The sequence below is a fragment of the Furipterus horrens genome, unplaced genomic scaffold (genome assembly GCF_987537825.1).
Source record: "Furipterus horrens unplaced genomic scaffold, mFurHor1.1.pri manual_scaffold_8, whole genome shotgun sequence".
In the NCBI taxonomy this organism is placed as follows: Eukaryota; Metazoa; Chordata; class Mammalia; order Chiroptera; family Furipteridae; genus Furipterus; species Furipterus horrens.
In genome coordinates, this window is record NW_028327178.1 from 16,365,167 (window position 1) to 16,381,657 (window position 16,491).

The window sequence follows — 16,491 nt, forward strand, 5'->3', positions numbered from 1 at the left end:
AGGAAAGAGACCTCAGAAGAAACCAGCCCTGCCAGCACCTTGATCTTGGACTTCCAGCCTCCAGAATTAAGAGAAAATAACTTTCTGTTGTTTAAAGCAGCCAGTCTGCGGTGCTTTATATGGCAGCTTACAATGGTTATTTTTAGATGGACCACAGTGCCCAGGTATTTGGTTAAACATTATTTTGGTGAGTTTTTTGGGGGATGAAATTAACATTTAAATTGGTGAACTTTGAGTGAAGTTGTTTGCCCTCCCTTATCCAATCAATATAAGGCCTGGCTAGAATAAGGACAGACATTCCCTGAGCAGGAAGGAGTGCTGCCCGAAGACCGCCTTTGGGCTCTTTCGTGGGTCTCTAGCCTATCTGCGCCCCCTGCAGATTTTGGACTTGTACCTTCAATATCATCTAAGGTATTCAATAATTCCTTAAAATTAATTAGTCTCTCTCTTTCTCTTCCTCCTTTCCTGCTCTGTTTGTACACACACACACACACACACATACACATACGGACACCCTGTTGGTTCAGTATCTCTGAAAAACCCTGATAATATATGTTGCCATGGAAAACTAATACATATGTGAGTTATATCTCAATAAGGTTATTTAAAAAAATAGAAGGCTACATCCGAAGGTTAACAATATGGGAACAAACACACTGGAGAGAAACTTTAGGAATGGAAAGAATGGATTACAGCATCTTGCTTTTTTGTACATGAAAACTCAGAGCAAGACAGTAATCTCATCATAAATATGGTCTTGCCTTTGTCAGTGCCTCGTCATTAACAGAGATCCTAGTTTATTTCTAGTTCATGTTCCTGGATTGGATATTTAATAAATATGCTCCTATATCTCCTGGCTCCTGTGCTATATATGTTTTTTCTTTTTTTTTTCCTTTCTCTTTTATCTATCTATCTATCTATCTATCTATATATATATATATAGAGAGAGAGAGAGAGACATAGGAAAACAGATGTGAGAGAGAAACATCGATCAGTTGCCTCCTATACACACTCCGACGGTGGATCAAACCTGCAACCTAGGATTGTTCCCTGACCAGGAATTGAACTCACAACCTTTTGGTGTCTGGGACAATGTTCCAGCCCATTGAGCAACACAGCCAGGGCTGTGCTACCTATATTTTGTTTAAATAATTGCATAATTATGTAAAATTAGTCTAATTTCTATTGCAAAATGTTAATAGTTATCTGGTGGTTGCATTTGGAGTATTTTAGATTTATATTTAGTTTAGCTTATTCATACTTGTGTTTTTTTGTAACTATGTGTTACTGGTGTAGTGATAATTTAAGAAAACAATTTCCCCCCAGAGGAGTGCTTAGAAGCACGTTCAGAGAACACGGGGCCTAGAGGACATAGGGATGTGTGGGATGCATTGTGCTAGCACTCATTAGGATGGAATACAAGTCAGATGAAATCTCCTGCAGTGAGGAAACCTCAGCGAACAACACAGTTGATGATGTAGCTGCGGAGGCTGTTCCCTGGAATATCTGTTATAAAGGAATTTCATTTTCCTACGAATTCGATTTTTCGGCCATTTTTGATTATTCTTGCATTCATTCAGCTAGTAAGTTTATACTGCGCACCAGCTCTATCCAAGAACGGCACTCGATACTAGAGATTGAAAAACAAACAAACTAGGTTCACTTCAAACATGACTTTAAAACAATAGCAAGGGACACTATATGGTTCCATGTGGTAAGGGCTCTCCCACAGGGTAAGACAAGATATTTGTGCACGTGGGAAGGGAGGGCTGCCAGCTCTCTCGGGAGAGGAGGGTGAGAAGAGGCTTTGAAAATCCTCAGCACAGCCCTGGCTGGTGTGGCTCAGTAGATTGAGCACCAGCCTGCAAACCAAATGGTCGCTGGTTCGATCCCCAGTCAGGGCACATGCCTGGGCTGCGGGCAAGGTCACCAGTTGGGGGCATAAGAGGCAACCACACAGTGAAGTTTCTCTCCCTCTCTTTTTTCCTTTCCCTCTCTCTAAAAAGAAATAAATAAATAGAGAAAATCCTCAGCACATCCTGCAAATTAATTATTATTCCATTTTATACATGAATAAACTGAGGTTCGGAGAGGTGAAGTAATTTGCCTAAATGCTTCAGGAAGTGGAAGAAAGGGATGTGAGTACAGTCCGTCCCTGAGGTCTGTGTTCCTCCCACTGTGCTATGTTCTGTGTCTCAAGTGGGCTGTCATGTGAACAAGCAAACAAGTGGAAGATGTTGAAATGTCATCAATTTAATTTTTACTTTGAAGTAAGGACCCAGGTCTATAAATGCTATCATTTGTCTTTGTTTTAATTCCCTGATCTTACTTTCACCAATTCTCACAATTGCTAATAATAATAACAGTAACAAGTTAACATTTATTGTTTCCTTTATGCTAGTTGCTCTGTACTTGGTGCTTAACATCATTCCTCTCAATTGATCCTCATAATAGCCTCATGGGTTGGCTGTGGAATTATCCTCATTTTATAGATGGAGAAATTAAGGCGTAGAGTTAAGTGATGTTCGATGGCAAAGCTGGGATTTGATCCCAGATCTGATTCCAAAGTCAAGTTTTTAACCATTTTGCTACAGTGCCAAAACCCAGACAACTGACAGCCTAAAAACTCCTTGTAGGTTCCTGGATTTTTTAATTAGAAGAAAATTCTGGAATGCAATTGATCTTTCAGATCGCATGGGACTGACCACTATTTCTCTTCTTTTTCTGAAGAGGCACCCCTTTGGGGAGTTTCAGCAATTGCACTTCATCTGGAATACTTCTGTGGTGCTCTGTTTATGAGTTGTCCGCTCTGAGGTTCTGGAGCTCTGGTTTGCTCTGAGAGGCAGACACCAGACTGGGGGGGGGGGGTGTTGGCTTTGGAACCATGGCTACCAAAGTGGACCCCTTTGCAGACTGGGTTGTGTTCCAGCCCACAAACCACTTTGGCTCTCCACTCCCCTCTCTCCCCACAGGAATCTAGAGACCTCTGAGGGCTGGAGTTTACAAAACAAAGCAGGCAGGGTCCATTGGAGAGAATTTGTAAGGATGGAAGAAAGGACAAGTTGTGCTTCCTTAGTTCAGCCCCGGCTGCCTATTGACTGGGAGGCTCTTTTCCTGACTCAGGATAAGAAGGAGCTCATGCGAGAGGCAGGCAGCAGGGGCAACAGAGGTCCCTGGGGCTCCCGGGACCTGGAGAAGGCCAAGCAGAGAGGAGGAAAGAGAACCAGCCCACAGCCAAAGCTTTGATTGGGAGCAAGGCTGAGAAGCACCCACAAATCCACTCACCTTCAACGTAAGGCAGATCAAGGTCAGGACAGAGGAAAAGCTGGCTGTCATGAGCATCTGTTCGTGATGTAGTCTTTCCTAGAAGTCACCTGGGCAGCTAGTCGGCTAGCTGCCTGCTGAGCAGCCTGGCACCAAGGAACAGACAAGAGTCATACACAGTAACTATGCTATTCTCTCAGCTTTTATTGATGCAGGTTCACCAAAGGAGAACATCAACATGCATTAATATCCTACTCACACTCTAACAATCTAAGAGAATTATATCACACACACAGAGCAATCAATGGGGGATAATGAACCCAAGTCCCAGAGTCTCAGTCTGCAGGTCTGGGAGACAGCACGGTGGGCAGAGGAGTTGTCAGGGTCTTACAAGAAAGGACCTCTGGAGCCAGGTGGGCAGAAAGGCGGGTGAAGTCTTCAGTCCAGCAGGTCAGAGCTTCTGGCGGCCGATGCCAAGGGAGATCTGATTGGCGTGGAGCAGCACTCTGGTGTGTGGAGCTCAGCTGTCTCAGCGGTGGTCTGGAACCTGCCTCAGTTATACCTTGAATGTGATGTACTCCACCCTTCTGGGTCTTTTTGATAAATGTCTTGGCACCCCTGATGCCAAGTTTGGAATTTGTCCAGGAACCTATGGGTGTTACAAGGCTGCTTTGCTTGACACCCCTGCTAGCAAGAGTGGAATTTCCCTAGGAGCCTATCTGTGGGAGGTCCCACTCTGCAAACATGGCCATTCTGATCACATGGGCAGATGTCTGAGCTGTGTCTTCTTGCCAGACCTGTCTGTTCTGATCACATGAGTAGATATCTTAAGTGTGTCCACTTGCCAAATGTGTCTTTAAGCAGTTTTTCTCTTAAGCAGTGTTATGACTGACTGAAAGCCATTTTAGTTGACATGAGTGACTTCACTTTGTTTTATATACTTTATGCTCTCTTGATCAGAACAATGCCATTTACTGGTCCTGCTCTCCACAATTGCTTGCAGAATGTTGATTGCTGGCACCCTGCTTGTTTGCTGGCTGTTTGGATTTCAGAAAGCTCGGGAGGAATGCAGCAGAAGTGGTCTGGAGCCTAGCTGACCCAGGCTGGACTTTCAAAGGTCACCTGAGCTTTGGAGCTTAGATGCTATGAACCTTTCTCACCTTCAGGAGCTGGGACAGGACAGGGACGTGATACACCCCTGCTCCAGGAAGTACAGGCATGCACACTGTGGCAGACTGTGAAACCCCTCAGCACCCTGGTCCCTGCCAATGGGGCCCAGGTGTTCGATCTCTTTTGGAGTAGGAGGGTGAGAGAGGAGGGGCCTCTGGGAGTCTGGGCCAGCCCCCTGGCTGCTCACAGACCAACAGATGATCTCAGCGCTGGGACCTCCGCTGGGGCTGCCAGTAGGTCAGAGGCCGTCTGGTAATCACTGCATTGTTAACTGGATGCCTCCTCATCCAAGGCAGGCAGAGAGTTCAGGAATGTGTCAGAGGGCCTGCCACATGCAGGCAGGGAGAAGGAAGGGCAGACGGTGGAGGCAGCTTTGGGCTGGGCTCAGATCTGGCACATTGCAGTCTCCTGGGCAGAGCACAGGACTCTCAAGGACATATCTTGGGCACTAAGAACTGTGATGGCTCTGGACAGTGAGGAGTTCTGTGCCCTCAGGGACAGTGACAGTGTATGTGGCTTCCAGGAAGAGTGAAGCTTCTGCTGGCAGTGCTGGTAGGGTGGGGGTCATTATAGCCCTAAAAAAGGAGCGCTAGGGCCTGGGACCTGTGGCAGCATCCATGCTAGAGGCAAGGACACTGCGGATCTGCCCTGATTGACTGTGGGAGAGGTATTTGGGCCAGAATAGGACTGAAACGGATCTGAAGGCTCTTTTTGCTGCCCCTTTGCAACTCATGCTTTCGTAAAAATTTTCTCTAGACATCATTTAGAAAACTTAGGGTCTACTTTATACAGCAGGTGGGGGTTAAGCCAGATTAAACATTACGAAGCAGTCCAGTAAATGGAATGATTTATCCCTAAAAAGGAACATTTACTGAATCTGATAAAGATTTTGAGAGCCTGCTGGTGTCCTGTGTTTTCACAAAATTTAAATGAGGGGTTGCCCTGGTCAGTGTAGTGTACACAGTCAGACTTAGTAAATATTTGTGCAGTAAATCCACAAACACATCAAATCCATTCAACAAATATTTGGTAGAAGGCTAATCAGTGCCTTCATGGGGATTAGAGCTCAGCTTTCTCACTGTGTACAAAATGCTGCCTTATTGGGATGTAAATGACACAATAAGCCGCATTCCTCTAAGGTACAAGCACACAACTCTCGACATATGTATATACCATGAGGTTACACATGTGTACACACCAGCAGCGAGGACACGTGTGTCCCTCACCAAAGGCTGCTGGTGCCCATTTATGTTCAGTGTGGCCAGAAAGCTGCTTAAGTCTCCCTTTGATAGCTACTTGATTTCCTCTCCTCCCATGCAATGAAAGGAGGTATCTATGTGGTTAGTTTGGGCCAAACATATATAAGGAGTGTGGTGAGAGGCTGCTGGTAAGGATTTTGCTTCCCTGATGAAAGAAAGTGGGTATTTCAAAGGCGCATTAACCTAGATGCGACCTCTGCCCATTCATCCAAGCTGGAACGTGGCGAGATACCTGGCACTGTGGTAACAGTCTCAGCCAAGCAGGATGAAGCATTGGCGTGATGACAATAGCAGAGGAAATAAGAAGAGGAACAGCACAGAGGTCCTTGATGGCACCACAAGTGGGTGAAGCAGTGCCAATAAGCTTTATCTCGGGATTGGATATCCTGTTACTTGCTGCTTAAAGCATCCCTAATTGATATGGGATACAGCAATGACCAGATCTTCTCATGCCTCTCAGTAAAACTTAATAGAACTCATGGAAAACCAACTGGATTTATTTTAATAAAATGCTAATAAGGGGATTTTGGTTTTAGAAAAGTAACTCATACTCAAAATAAAACTATAATACCAAAAGATCAATCTAAAGACACACACAGGCGTCCCTGGCTGGTGTGGCTCCATGGAGTGAGTGCTGGCCCGCAAACCAAAAGGCCGTTGGTTCAATTCCCAGTCAGGGCACATGCCTGGGTTGTGGGCCAGGTCCCCAGCTGGGGGCCGTGCGAGAGGCAACAGGTTGATGTATCTCTCATACATTGATGTTTCTCTCTTTCTCTTTCTCCCTCCCTTCATATCTTTCTAAAAATAAATAAATAAAATCATTTAAAAAATTGGTAAATTTAAAGTGAAGAGATGGAAGCTAATTAGCTCAGGCACCACAGGAGATTTTTAAAATAGGCTTTTATTCTGTAGAACAGCGATCTTCAAATTTTTCATCTCATGGCACACATAAACTAATCACTAAAATTCTGCAGTCTGTGGCACACCAAAAAGTATATTTTTGCCAATCTGACAAAAACATAGATATAATTTTGACTCATTCCCACCAGATGTGTTGGCTGTTGCCATTTTTTATTTGACAATCTAAGGGAAAAGAGGTCAGTGCCCCTGACTGTATAGTCAGCTATGGCATGTTTTAAAAATTCTTGTGGCACACGGGTTGAAAATTGCTGCTCTGGAATCATCTCTTAAATAAAGCCTTTGTTGACTAGTGCCACTGTGGCGATCTTTTCTGAGCAGTGACAGGGAGGCTGAAACAAACAAATGACATTGGAAGGACAGCAGGACCTCTGGGCTGCCTGGAGCTAGGGTGGGTCTGGAGGGAGGGCAAGTGTGTGCTAAACCCCACTTCAGACCAGGGGAGAGGAGTTGGGGAGGAAAAATGGGGCAGAGCCTGGAACACTTTGAGGAGCCATAGGAAATTCTTGAAAGTTTTTAGATCAGTTGGAAGAGTGAAAAGTTGTGAGATCCTAGTTTAGGAAGATGGTGGATTTGTGTGAACTGCGCAGAGAATAAAGTCAAGGAAATTTGTTTTCGTTCTTTAACTCATCTATGAACTTCTTAAGGGCAGAGATTTCATCTTTCATCCATTTGGTATTCTTGTGCATATAAACCGCCTTATGTTCAGGATATGCATCCAAGAATCTTCCCCATGATTGTTTACACAGCCTCAAACCAGTGAAGTGACACCATCACCAAGAAACACACGCTCTTGGCTGAAGCAACGAGACTGGAGTTCTTACAGTTCTTTCTAGGCAATCCCCAAGAACAGATGAACAATGAGATGAACAATGAGATGAGTTGGCTGGTGTTGGTTTATCTGTTCCCAGCAGTCACTCTCAATTTTGGGGTTTCACGATAATGCTAAATTTGGGTTCTGAATACACTGAGGTAAAGAGTAACAGAATGTGGGGGTGCAGAGACCACACCCGACACAGAAGGCAAGGCGTTGCTCCTTTCCCCTGTTACCACTTCAGATGAAGAGGATGACCCCAGAATCCTTGGTATCGAGTGACATGTGCACAGATTGCCCTTCGTCACTTTCTCTGGGGGTTAGGTCTGTGGTAGAGGAACCTGAGCCTCAAAGAGAGGGCTGGCTACTTCTATGTATGTAGCATGTATACATGCATGGGCCAATTTAACTTTATTTATGGACACTGCAATTTGAATTTCACATAATTTCCACAAGTCATAAAATATTTTTCTTTCTTTTTTTAAACCATCTTCACTCATTTGTCCCACCTCACACTCCCTGCCTCTGGCAACGACCAATCTGTTTTGTTTCTTGCATTTAGTTTTTTTTTTTAATTCCACATATAAGTGAGATCATACAGTATTTATCTTTCTTGGTCTTATTTAGCTTAACAGAAGCCTCAAGGTCTATCCATGTCATTGGCAGATTTTCTTCTTTTTTTATGGCTGAACCCTATTTTATTTTACACATATATATATGTATACACACACATTACATCTTCTTTATCCATTTATCCATTGATAGACACTTTGGTTACTTCCATGTCTTGGCTATTGTGAATAATGCGGCAATAAATACAAGGGTGCAGATATCCCTTCAAGACATTGATTTTGTTTCCTTCTGACAAATTCCAGAAGTGGAATCGCTGGATCATAAGGGAGTTCTATTTTCAATATTTTGAGGAATGCCGTACTTTTGAAAGCCCTGAAGTTAAAACTTGGAAGCAGATACAATTGATTCTTCATTCATATTTCCTTTAAAACAACCAGTTCCCAGTTAACTAATTTTAAAACTCTTTGACTTTACAGAATTTCAATCTTTCCACACCTTTCCACAAGCACTTTTACTGAGCATGTGAGTTTCTCTTTATTTACTCCGAGGCTGTGAACTTGCTACATTTTAAGGCACATCTGAACGGGATGGTATTAGGAGGTGGGCCTTTGGGCAGTGATTAGGTCAGGAGGGTGGAACCCTCAGGAGTGGAATTCATGTCCTCTTAAGAACAAACAGGAGAGAGCTTCCTTTGTATCCTTGCTTTCTGCCAGGTGAGGACACAGTGAGAAGGCAGAAGCCTGCAGACCAGGAATCTGGCTCTCAGCAGACATTGTATCTGCCGGCACCTGTATCTGGGACTTTCCGGCCTCCAGAACGGTGAGAAATAAATGTTTATTGTTAAGCCCCCAGTCTGTGGCAGTCTGAAGACTAAGACACCCACCATGCGCAAAGCACTATGCTAGGTGTCCCTAGTTTGGAGTGACGTCCCACAGAAACTGAAACACAGGCTGTTTTTCAGGCTCACAGCCTAGGGCTGGATGATAACTTCCTGTGTAATCATTTGAATACAAATTGGCTGCTGATCAAGGCCACCACAGGAGAACAAAGTGCAGTGGCAGACATTGATAAGGCTGCTAGGTCCAGGGAGACCTTTCCGTGGGGCCTTGAACAAGGCCCGGGAGAAGTGGTTACAAGGAGGGTTGCTTATCCCAGGCACGAACAATAGGCACCAAGTGTAGACATTTCTGGAGAAGGGACAGGAGCTGACGGAGATGAGACAGTGTGCCTGGGAGTTGGGAGACAGGTGGCAGAAAGGAAGAGAAGGCCACGAGGAGAGGATGGGCTGCAGGTTGGCCAGGTTAGGATACTGGCAGGCCAGGATGGGGGCGTGGCTGGGAGCCCAAGAGCTCAACATTTACCGAGGCCCCGTGCTTAGGTGCCCACCCTGCGCTGGCGCAGGTCTGAGAGCGAGCGCCTCCGACCTGGAGGCTACTTACTCTGTTAGCAACGAGAAGCCACTGAAGTGGTACAATGGTCTTGGCACTTCCGAAAGGGGACCCAAAAGTAATGTGTTGGGTGCCTTGGGAAGAGAGCTCAATTGGGAAGTTTCTGTAGGGATCCCCCGAGGGCCGAGGGCCAGCTCTGGAGCAGAGGTAGAGAGAGGAACAAACTCCAGTCCTGATGCAGGAGGAAGAATACAAAATCAATGAGCAAAGATGAACAATGAAGAATGATTGTCCTCGAATACACACGATGGAGATGCTCATGCATTTTCTACTGTGATGGTTAATTTTATGTGTCAGGTTGGCTGAGCCATGGTGCCCAGGTATTTGGTCAAATATGATCCTGGATGGCTCTGTGAAGGTTTTTTTTTTTTTTTTGCATGAGATTAAACTTTGCATGGGTGCAGGCTGATTACCCTGCAAAAATTTGTGTGGGCCTCATTTAATCCGTTGAAGGCCTTAATATAACAACTGACTTCCCCTGAGCAAGAAGGAACCTACTGGAAGATTGCCTTAGGGTTTCAACTCTCCCCTTGGCCTCCAGTCTGCTAGCCGACCCCATTAGATTTTAGATTCACCAGCTTCCTCCATTGGGGGCTGGTTCCTTAAGATAAATAAATAAATAAGTAAATCTCTTGCTACACACACACACACACACACACACACACACACACACAGTTGGTTCTGCTTCTCTGAGACTAATATATACAGAATCACCAAAGAAGCTGGGAGCCAGTGTTGTAGGCTTAGGGCTGGCTTCTGCCACTTAATACCCATGTATTCCTAATGAAGTCTCTATGGATCTCTGTTTGGTCACATGTAAAATGATACAAAATGATCTTGCTGTGCCTGTTAATGAAAACTGCTGCATTCAGGGCCAGGGTGAAGGTGAAGCTGGGGAGCTCACATCTCCTGAGACCCTCACACTCAGGGGCCCACCCACGTTCCTCGCCCCTGACAGTATCTCCTAAAGTTTTGTCCTAGGTGTCTCTCATGTTGTACCTTAGCCCTGGCCCTGACTGCGCAGAGTAAATATATGGACATTGGACAGAAGAGCTTATGACCTTTCTGAGGGCAGGAAGCATATAGTTTTTATCTGTGTATTTATCTTTATATTCCCTACGCCCTCGCATTGGGCAAAGAGCCTGGCACTGAGGAGACGCAATAAATGTTTATTGAATGAATAAATATTTATTTCAGGACACAGTCAGGACAATCAAGGCAAATGTGGTAAGCAAATAAATAGTGGGGCTCTAAATAATCAGTCTCCGAACAGAAATTCAGCGAAGTATAGAAGAGCAATGGTTACATTAATGTGTTGAGAGAAGACCTTGCCCAAGAAGGAGTTCAGTATTTAAAACTTATTTTGCAATGTGTAGCAGAATGGAATCAAAATGTGTATAACTTGTAATCAAAATCAAGGTCTGATACCCTTGACCCTGGAACAAATGGCTGATTCAAATTGTAAAACTCCATGGAACATTTACATTCTGTAAAATTTATAACATTTGGAGTATTCTGCAACCCTTCCTGAAGAGAATTTTTTCTTTTTTGAAAAAAAAATGCAAATAGTTATTTTTTAAAAAGATATAAATGTCACTCTATTGCTAGATTTGGGTTTGCTATGTTATTTAATTATATTAAATGTCATTTCTCCTCATCCAAGAAAAATCTCTTTTTCCCTTATTTTTTTGGGGGGGCAGATAATGGATGTGTAGCCTAAAAAAGTTCATTTGGGGAAGTAAATTAGTAGCACAAAATTTGTAATAATGACTTCAGTTTTACTTGTATTTTACAGAAGTTTAAAATTTAGGAACAAATAGAAAGCTAGAATTCTCTTTTCTCTAGGCACCAAAGTCAAAGAGAGAATGCTAGCTAATCTCTTTCTTCTACTCCCACTTAGACCCATCAAAGGAAGGAACCACACAATTAGTAGCTTTCTAACTGGTCTCTGGGTTTTAAAATGGTGACAAAACTCTGCCCTGGCTGGTGTGGCTCAGCAAATTGAGTGCCAGCCTGGGAATCGAAAGGTCGCCTGTTCGATTCCCAGTCAGGGCACATACCTGGGTTGTGGCCAGGTCCCTGGTTGTGGGCGTGCAAGAGGCAACCACACACTGGTGTTTCTCTCTTTCTCTTTTTCCCTCCCTTCTCCTCTCCCTGAAAATAAACAAAATATTTTAAAAATAAAATAAAATAAAATAAAATGATGGCAAACCTCCAGGGACACTGACTTCACACTCAAATAGGATTGCATTAAGAAAAGAAAGTGAGACTGATAATACACTTGTTTTATAATTAAATGCATTAGTTGTCTAATAGAGAAATGGATTTATTTTTTGATTTCAGAAGCAAGAATTGAGAGATGGAAATGCCCTAAGAGAACAGAGGTAGAGAGGTCTCTGTCTTCCCGCTTCCTCACCCACCACTCCCCCTTCCCCTCCTCCGCTCCATTGCTTTAAAACAAAACAAAACAAGAAAACCCTTTAATCTGTTTTTTAAATGTATTCTGTTGTGCACAGTAATTAAAAATACTTCCTTGATTTGTTTTATGCTTAAAAGTGTAAGAAAAACAAAGACCTCTAACTTCCTATTCTGGTAATCCCTGTTAACTTTTTTAATTGAAGGCAATATAAATGCTTTTGGTGTAAATTCAAACAATACATAAATGTATACATTTGAACTAAAAGCTTTGTTCCTCACCCAATTACCCTCCTCATGGGAAACTCCTTTCAATGATTTGAGTCTTTTCAGAAAAAAGAAAAAAAAATGTCTATCTCAGCATACATTTCTTTTAAAAAATGTACGTGCAATGAATTATAATATATTCTCCTTTGCACCTTTTTTTTTTTTTTTTTTACTTAATCATATACCTTGAACATCTCTTTGTATCAGCACATCTACTGTATTTTTTAAATAATGCTCCCTGGTATTTGTTGTATCCTAATTTATTTATTTAACCTGTCCCCAGCTGCTGGGTATTTGCAACAACTTTTTGCTGTGACAAATAATGTTTCACTGAACACTTTTTTACATTTATCTTGACATAGTCCTTCTGTGCATTCAAAAGTTAACTGGGGCCAGCCCATGCATTTGCATAGGTTGTAGGCGGCACAAAGGGCCTCATCTGTGTGGGCGCCAGTTACTCTGTAGACATCATAACATCAAATACTTATTATGATAATTTCCTGGCACACAGACCTAAAACATCTTGAGGAAGGAGTTCCTTGTTCTAATTTGCACAAAATCACCATGACTCCAAGTAAACAACTATCAACAGAACTACTGCATTAAAGGGTCGTTTGATAGATACTGTCAACTTTCCCTCCAAAATGATTGTACCAATACACCTCAGTTTTGACAGATGTAGCGGTTGACTCTAAGATCTAAAACTTACTGTGTTATTTTAAGCCATCATCAACTTTCATTTACGAAAGGTTATAAGAAAGAGTGAGAACAGGAATACATAAAATCAATTTTTTTAAAAGCTACAAAACCATCCCCAGTGGGTAAAATGGAGTGTTTGGCTTGTTACCTACCTTTCCTTTCTTTCTGGGGACCATCTAATGCACAGTCCCTTGAAGAGACAGAGACCAGCAGGAGAGAAAAGAGGCTGCTCCAGCCAAGTGCGCCCAAGCCTGCAGAGTTGACTCCTGAACACATTTGTGTTGATAAAATTGTCTTCCCTTGTTCTTTTCTAGAGGAATTAAATGAGCAATATTGGAAAGGTACAGACATGCTGTGATGGAGCTACACGGGGGAGCTGGCATTGTGGGATCACAGGTGGCATTGTTGAAATATACCCATGTGGGTGGGCTATATAAAGGAATACCCTGCTAGTACACTCTTCCCCAATCTCTCATGGGACAGTCACTGTTCCAGCAGTAGACTGGATTTTTAATGACAGCAATTTTGGACACAGACATATTGTTCTATTGGTCAAATTACACCTGACATTGTTCTGGTGATCATAAAGGCCTACATGTCTGTCACTCAGTGGGATGCTACTGACCAGATCCAGAGGAAAGGACCTGCTCTGTAATGTCCACAACAAACTTCAACAGAGATGAGGATGGTGGGGGAGGGGGTAGAGACGCAAACAAGGTGAGAAAAGATAGAAGGGGTAAGAGAAAGGAAGGCCATGGAGAAGAAGTATGCCCTTTAGAGGCGAGTGACAGAATCCACAGAACAACTCTGGCTGGTCCAAGCAGGAGAGGAAGCAGACCCCTTAGATCCCAGTCTTGTGAACTTTAGGCAAGGCCCCCACTCCCTCTGCCTGCCCCTTTGTCTCCCTACTTTTCAAAGAGGCACGAGAGCAAACTCCTCCTAAGGTGGGGAGGACAAAATGACTAAATAGCATGAAAATGCATTGGGATGGTAATGGCAGGGACAAAATGACACAGGGCCACATCTGTAGGGTTGATCCAGTTCTCTTCAACAATAAAGCACATGTAGCTTCCTCCCTGGGCCCCGGCAGAAATAAGACACTCATGTGAGAACCTTCAAAGTTGGCAAAACAGCACAGTCTGTAATGTATCTCTAGCAACTATCAGGGCAGATAGCCTGGAAAGGTCTTATTCTGTATTTCCCTCTTGGATGAAACTAATCTGTCCTATGTTTCATCTTCAAGGACAAAATGCAGCTCACAACCCGCCCCAGCTTGTTTAAAGGACAGCGACGTGCCTGGAATTGGTCACATGCACCTTTCATCGGGATGACTCCTGAGGCAGAAGCTGGCTGAGCAGCGCGCCTCCTTGCCTAGCTCAGGTAAGAGAGCCCAGAGCGTTTTCTGGATTCTTCCGATTCTGTTAAGCCTTGTAGTTCCACACAGTTCATTGGTTGCTATAGATTTTACCAGTGGGGCTGAAAATGTTGACATAAGTTTATGATTATTTTTTGGAAGTAGGGGTATTGGTGATGGTGTGAGAGTAATTAATGTCTCGGATAGGAAAGGTGTTTAAGCTTCAATTTCCTTTTTAGAAAAATTTTTATTTGTACTTATTTTATGCTGAGTTTATTCCTGGGCCATATGTTTTTGTTTCTTCACTTTCTTCTGGGATATCTTTTTCTTCTGGGCAACAATATGCTCTTTTTCAGAAAAGATCATCTACTCCATGTGGCGGGAGGGATTCAAGTAGGGGTTAGTCTGACTGTGAGTTCTGTAAGTCTGGAGACACATCTTGGGGGCTTTGTTCACCCAGATGAGCTCAAGACCAAAGAGTTGGCATCTAAACTCTTAAGCACAGCATTGCTTTGCGTTTTGTGCAGCAAACTTGTGCAGCAAAGACTCAGCACTCTTTGGGGGCCATCGACCCTGTGTCCTGCCCCACTGTTTGGCTTGGGCACCCCACCACTGTAAGGACCGAGCAGCATGTGTTGCTTCTGTCAAGCGACATGTTTCAGACTTGGTGACTTTTCAGGTATGCATACCTCTGATGATCTGGGCAGTGTCACGGGTGTTCATAAAGTAAACATGGAGATTTGAACTTTTGATTTGTATGATTTTGTGGAGTTTTCTGGGTCATGTGAGTAAAAAGCACATCACTTTCAGAGATCACTCCAGGATACATGTTAAAGAACTTGAACTCCTTCTTGCGTTCTGGTGCTAATAATGACTGTCAAGTAGTCAAGTCAGGAAAATAGAAGGCAGGACAGCCAGATGGTGGGTTGGACAAGGACATGGCTGGGAGCAGCTTTTTGTTTATAGGGTTTGCAGAACTGGAGAGCCTTCGGTCCACTTCCCCATCTCATCTGGGCATCAGGAGGCGAGTCCACAGCAGGCTCCTCCTCCCCTGTGCCAGGGGGAATCTGAAGCCAAGGGACAGACGCAGTGTTTCTCCATCTACTTTCTGCAAAGACTTGAGGCCTAGGTCCATTGCTTTTATATGAAAACAAACTAGATGTATAGTAGAGTAGGAAACACATAGGGCCTGAGAGGGATGTCAGCCTGAGGCAGGCTGCTCTGGGCTCTGCCATTGGTACTCGTGGCTTATGGAAGAATTTAGAAAGCCTGAGGTTACCTGGTCATCTGGGACATCCGGCTGGAGCCCACACCTGTCCTGTACCTGCCTCCTCAAATACCTTTCTTCTCTGTCCCTCCCTGCCAAGCTGTTTCTGGTAAGCCCAGGTACAGAGGTTTTTTCCTTTCTGAAGGATTTCCTGATGGACCATCTGCTGACCCCACACTTTGTCAGCTCCTCTCTAGGGCACTTGTCAATCCTTAGGGACACAACTCCTCTCCCGGCCAGGTGTCCAGGGTGGCACAGTCTGAGTGTTGTCCCATATGATAGCACTCTGCCTTGTTGAAACTTGGATCTCAATAAACACTTAAAGAATGAAGAATGAATGAATGAGAAGTTGGTATTCCTAATTTGTGGCTGAAGAGGTAGCCGATTTTATTTATTTTTGGAAGTAGAAATCAAGAGAGGGTGTGGTCTGGCCAGGGGGTGTATCCAGAAAGAAGATGAGAGAGGGAGAAATGGAAAACCATCCCTTTTAGACAAGTTTCCCCGATGAGCCAATGCACAGTCATAGAAAGAGGGCCTTCTGAACATCCTGATGCTGAGGAGAAACCATGTGACAAGTGACTGCCATTTGTCTTTCTTTCGCAAGTCTAAATTGGAAGTGAGTTATTCACTGGCTGACTTCTGCCACTTTCATGAGGAACGCTAACCAAATCATTGCCCTTTATGACTTTTCCAGTTGCATCAGCCCCAGTGTGCTTCTGACAGAAGGAAAATACTAATTGAGAATGAAAAGAGTTGTTAAACAATAAAATGCATAATTATGGATGTGAAAGATGTCATGTCATCCATCTATCAACATGTTGCGATCAAGTCATCAAAGAAACTTCTCTCTAATTCCCAGATGAATTCCCTGAGGCCACATTAGAAGAATTTTTGTCCTCTTGGCCATCATGTTTTGGTTTGGGCGCTTCCCAAGGCTGCGCTGTGTCTGGGAGTCTCTGGGCCATTAGCTACATCCACGGCCTTTGTGGGAAGTGTTTAATTGAGGTGAAGTGGGGTCAAAAAGGCTTCTGAGTACCATTTCT